Source organism: Ostrea edulis, chromosome 2, assembly GCF_947568905.1.
Source record: "Ostrea edulis chromosome 2, xbOstEdul1.1, whole genome shotgun sequence".
In the NCBI taxonomy this organism is placed as follows: Eukaryota; Metazoa; Mollusca; class Bivalvia; order Ostreida; family Ostreidae; genus Ostrea; species Ostrea edulis.
In genome coordinates, this window is record NC_079165.1 from 64,536,586 (window position 1) to 64,542,767 (window position 6,182).

Here is a 6,182-nt window from a genome sequence, read left to right on the forward strand (position 1 = left end):
AAATTCTCTGTGATTCGCTAGCTCAAAAGTGCTGTTCAATTAATAATTTGCATTATTAAGCCTTTCTTTCACGTTTTGGCGCCTATGTTCTGAACTATTACGCCTTTAAATTCGCGTTATTACGCCTTTGTTTTGTGTTGTTATGCCTTTCTTTTGTGTTGTTATGCCTTTCTTTTGTGTTGTTATGCCTTTTTGGCACTATAACGCCTCAGGGGTGCATTTTACAAAAGAATTCGCGACCAACTTTACATACTGAAGTTTTCTCGTTTATTGTAGGATCAGTCGGTTCAATGTAAAATAGTGAAAAAATAATGCTGAAAATTTTAAGTCTCAGAAACGTTTTAATTCAATCATTTAAACTAGTAACTGTGTAATACAATTTAAGACTTGCTACTTTGTCGTAAGTTGTTTTGTAAAACGGGTCCCTGGTTCGCATTTTTACGCCTTTAAAAATGTTTGTCCATTCGTAGGTTCCTGTGTAATTCTTAAATGCAGGACATTGCTCCAATTAGCTCCGAGTTGTGCATTGGGTAGCTCCGATCCCTAGCAATATTCAATTTCGAATCTCGTACTTTGAATTTCGAATCTTGAATGAGCCTTCTGGGCTTTCGTACATTCGTGACAAGATTTAGTTGATTGTGTTTGATATTTAACATCCGGATTAGAATAGGTTCCTTGCTTGTCATAAGAGGTGATTAAATGGGCCGGTCTTTCGGATGAGACCAGTTCCGTGGGGATCCGGGTTAGAATAGGTCCTCAGTACCCCTTGCTTGTCGTAAAAGGCGTCCTTCGGATGAAACCGCAAAATCCGAGGCCCCGTGTCACAGCAGGTGTCGCACGATAAAGATCCCTCCCTGCTCAAAGACCGCAAGCGCCGAACATAGGCCTAAAGAGCCTGGCTCAAAAAATGGTCCATGCTCTAAACATTTTGCAGCTCTTCATCGTCAATGGTGACGTCTCCATACGAGTGAAATGTTTTTGAGTGGGACTTTGAACAATATATAACTAATCAATCTCTGACAATTGTATATGTGTGTCTTTTCCTGTATATATCCTTCATGAAAATTGTATAAATATGTCAGCGTAAAATGTGTATCATTTGTACACACATTTCTCCAGATCACTGTTGTGTGCAATTTGCACTGTTGGGTAGATTCTTAAAGTAAGCATGATTTCATTTTTAGTTTTCTTCCAATTTTGAAAGTTTTATTGCGTCTTAATGGTAAAACAATTACATTGTATGTAATTCTTCACAATACATTTTCTCATCCATAGCAGTCCCGTGGGGATCCGGGTTAGATTAGGTCCTCAGTACCCCTTGCGAAGCGACTAAATGGGGCGGTCCTTCGAATGAGACCACAAAACACCGAGGCCCCGTGTCACAGCAGGTGTGGTAAAGAACCCTCCCTGCTCAAAAGTTGTAAGCGCCGAGCATAGGCCTAAATTTTGCAGCCCCTCACCGACAATGGCGACGTCTCCATGAGTGAAAAATTCTCGAGAGGGACGTTAAACAATATTACAACCAATCATACAATCATCGATAGCATGAAAAAGTTCAAGTCTCTAGCTAAATGAAATAAATATAGTTTTTAATTCTGTTAATATATGAAAGGTGTAGATAACGAACGGTGATCAATCTCTTAACTCCTTTAAGGAATACAAGATAGAGAGTTGGGCAAACACGACCCCTGTATGTACCAGAGGTGGGATCAGGTGCCTAAGAGACACCCGCCATGAGCCCTATATCTTGATCAAGTAAACGGAGTAATCCGTAGTCAAATCAGTGTGCCAAGAACGGTCTAACGATCGGTGTGAAACACGCCAGACAGCAGTTGACCCAATGATAGGTTGTACTGGCAAGCTAGATCATTAAAACGACATAAAATGTGTGAATTTCTGACTTGAAACGAGACTGCTGAAACCCCTGTAACATAAACTTGTTTGTTAGTAGCCTGCCTCGATTTGTAAAACTGATCATACGCACAAGCTCTTGCGTATCGAATTAGTTGAGAGATATAAACACCATACTAGTATGCAGGTGATAATGGAATAATGCTACATAAATATGGGAAGTTGACATACATGTATCATGATTAGACGCTAATCTATTACGAAATTACACAATGGATTGCCATGTACGCAAGTCCATAATTGAATGAAATGATATATTAATTAAAATATAATCCCGATATTTTTTCTTCTTCTGTTTTTTTAATAGATTTTCGAGTTTCTACCGGAACACAGTTAAATATTCAAACTTTACATACTAAAGTCGCGTGATTTTGAAGTTGTGTTAGCCTCCGATAGAAGTAAGGGTCAAGACCATTGGAGGTGGAACGACAGGGCAACGACCACTGCCGCAATAATTTGACAGAGAGAAGGGAGAGGTGATGAATTTATGATTTGTGACGGCGATCTGTGTTTTAAAAATCCATTCGAGCAGCAAATGCATCATTATGGTGATCTGTGGAGCGGCGAAGTTTAAAATCCATTGTTGATTTTTGACGCTTTTGAATGACTCCTACAGAATTATCGATACTTGGACATTATTGCTTTTAAAGGTCAAGTACGGTGATTTTCCTAAATCTTGAGTTTTATACAGAAAAATGTCTGTCGTACACTTATGGATTAATTTCCATGGCAATTTTGATAAAAATCACTTTGCGTGAATTACACGGCGCTATCAAACTTTTACCTGAGCGATCGATAAATGTGTTGTGACGTGAGTTATCGCTCGTAGCTTATGACGTCATCTGAGACAACTTTCGACTGCATTGATAGGGTTTTATAGTGTTTACATAGAAAAGTCCTGTATTTATGGTACAATGCGCTGCTTTGAACTGCAATGTGAAATCGGGACAGGGATTAAGTATATTTCTTTTCCCAAAAGATACTAAATTTCGAAGAATTTGGATACTGAAAAGAGACACAGATTTGTGACAAGCCACGAGGATAAGTGAGTGACACTTTAATTAACGAGGATCAGGTTTCCATCAAGCCTGACGCATCATCCTGTTTGACTCCAAACAAAGTGCAAAGTGATGATTAACTGGACATCCTACGAAACAAGTGGAGGGATGTATTTTAATTATATAAAAAGTTCAACCCAAAAAAAGGGGGGGGGGTGCACGCAATCCACCCCTCTCTACATTCACCACTGAATGCTTTAATGCGACATTGTATTCAATGGGTTTGCGATTGCACATAAAAATTAATGTCACCCATTACCTAGTTCGAATTGATTTTATTTCTTTCATTAAATGAAATATCTTTCGAATATTGTCGTACTCATACTATATTTATAAGGGACTCATCGTCATCATTTCATTTCTTCACTATATATATATATATATATATTGAAAAAATAAAATATAGTAAAAATGGAAATGAATTTATTTTTAAAAACCCATTTTGATAAAACCTTATTTATTGCGAGGTCAGTCCAATTTCCAAAGCTTTTTTTTTCAAGTTCATTATGAAAACAAGTACAAGTTTTTCCTTTTCCTAATATGCTACACTCCTAATGTGCTACATATATAACATGAATCATTAAGGCAAAATTTCACACCTCAAAATGCTACAATTCGTTAACTTTGTGCCGTAATATATCAATTTCGCATCTGACGTGTGTTGTGAAGAAATTACATGTACTAATAGGCCTAATTTACATTTTATGATATTGTATCTACATGTAGATGTTTTTTTGTTTTTTTTTTTAAAAAGGGGGGGGGGGGTACAAATAACGTTGTGCACAATAAGTTTTTTTCTTTTGTCTTTTGTTGTTCTTTTTTCAAAAAGGCATTTTTCAGTTAAATATATATCTAGCTAAACACATTATAATTTGAATCTGATCAATCTCATAATTAAAAAAAATACAAACGTGAGAGTCAATCTAGTTAAATACGCTCACAATCGCTACAATAGAGTATACGGCGAGTATCTATGAAGTCTGATTTTGATTAGCCTCGATTGTGTAAAATACAAAGGTTATCTTTTGATAGAACATTTTTTTCCAATATTATTCCCAATTTTCTATGGACTGGCCCGGTAAATAATTTCTAAATGAGATTCCAATGAGATATTTGTCGAACATATAAATGTATATATCATATAAATATTACTATCTGATGGTTTCGAAACGGGTGTAGGTACAAACATTATAAAGGTTGAATCCCTAAACTCAAGTGTATCTACAGTATTTCATCGTCACTATCCACGGTGTTGCTAAAACTGGCAATTTCTCACAGAAATTAAAACGATGATATACAGGTGTAAACAACTACAATTGTCTCAGATGACGTCATAAGAAAGGGTGACAATCCATTCATTTGTTTCTGTATACAACGATTTTAGAATAGGTATTTTGCGCATTTACCTGGATTTAAAAAAAAAAAAAAATAAACACATCAATAAACTTTTCAAAAAGGGTTTTAATGAATTATAAACTTTATTTTCAAATCTATTTTTATTACACTTGACCTTTAAAGTGTTTGAACTGAGGATCTACACAGAAAGGGACCCCAAAAGTAGACGAGCTTGGCTGACTTTGCTACGCCGGAAAGCTCACGATCGCATGATCCATCGTGACACCAAAGGGTAAACTCTCATCAAAGTTGAATTCCACGACAGGATTGTAGTTTCTCGCACTTTCCTTTGATCAATACAGAGAATAATTTCTGCTATATGTACCGGTAAACACCACTCGAATTCGTTGGTTGTTATTATCGAGAAGCAGTTCACTGCAAGTTCACATAATCTAACCAGTTCTACCTTGCCATTTTAGGTACATTTAACACCCGATTTTTGGAAATATGTATGTGTTTTCAAGGTGCGACATATATTGCAATTCTTTACAACACATTGTATCATCTGTAGCATGCACCATTTACAAATGATCAATTGGATTTTAAAAATGGATTTTAAGGCAAAAATAATGCTATTACCTGTATGTTGCAATATCTACACTACCAATGTTTTTGCCTTTGATCTCTCTAAAAATTATAATGATAGGCATTTTCTCAAGAATTATTTGCAGTTGTAAACAATGCGCGTATGAATACAAATAAACATAGTACGTCTATTTTAACGACTGTGAATTCCTACAGAAATGAAAGTTTAATGTAGATATTAGGGTTGTCAAATCGATCAATATTTTGTAACAAGTAACTCACCTGTTGCATACTCGGTTATAATTCAATAAATGTCTTCAAGTTCGTCAGTACTTCGGTTTTTTAAAACATGTTTTCAGGATCTCGATCCCGACGTTAATTAGACGTGATTAATTGCATTGCAGAGGACAGAAAATAAAATTTTGAAACATGGGAAAAGGGTAATGAATGAAATGACATTGGCTAAATAATGTGAGACAAAAATTAAAAGTAGGATGCTGAACAAAAATGTATTAACCTTGAGGTGAGGCGACAGAGAGATTATTAGTATGTATGTTTATAGCTTGTTTACAAGATCATAAAGGGTAATGTCTATTTTGTCAGGGAAACATGTAATCAATCGGGTTGTAGTTGTTGAGTGACCAAAGGTCAAATAATAGTATACATTATCTTCACTTGTACAAGAAAATGATAAATAAACAAAATACGCATGAAGTTAAAAGTGAAGATGGATGTGCAATGTTAAATTACAGGCTTTTGAAGGAAAGAATTATGCTATTTTTAAAATCGAATTAAAATGCAATATCAACAGTGCAGATTTTTATGAATTAACAAATATGGTAAGGAATTTCAGAGGATGTACGGAGGTATAAATGCGGGGAACAGACAGCGTTCTTTAGTAGGCGTTACGGAATTTTGTCTTTGTTTCTCATTTATACAGGTAAAATACTTAGTATCCTAGGTAGTAGTTACTCCATATGATAATGTTGGTTATGTGCAGATACCCGATGGGTGTGGTCATTATGACCACGCCCATCGGGTATCTGAACATAATCAACAATATTATATGGGGTAAGTGACTTGTATCATAGTTTACTATTATTCATTATATTTTATTATAGCTTTCGGAAGCGCGGTCGTCTGCTTACAATATGATACCAATTGTTATGTCTTTACATTACACTTTAAACACCATATATTTCTATCATAATGACTTTCTATCACCGAAAAATGTATGTTCATTAATTGTTTTTAAAAAGCCGTTTTTAAAGTGCATATAAATGTTTGGACTGT

General features: G+C 35.4%; 1 long non-coding RNA gene across 1 annotated transcript in view; it reads right to left on the reverse strand.

Moving 5' to 3' along the window:
- LOC130052296 (uncharacterized) overlaps positions 1-4,993 on the reverse strand; it is a 24,006-nt gene extending 19,013 nt beyond the window's left edge. The window contains exon 1 of the long non-coding RNA XR_008800634.1: positions 4,944-4,993. This is a non-coding gene — a long non-coding RNA (uncharacterized LOC130052296). The remainder of the gene's footprint in view (positions 1-4,943) is intronic.
- Between the last annotated feature and the right edge of the window lie 1,189 nt (positions 4,994-6,182).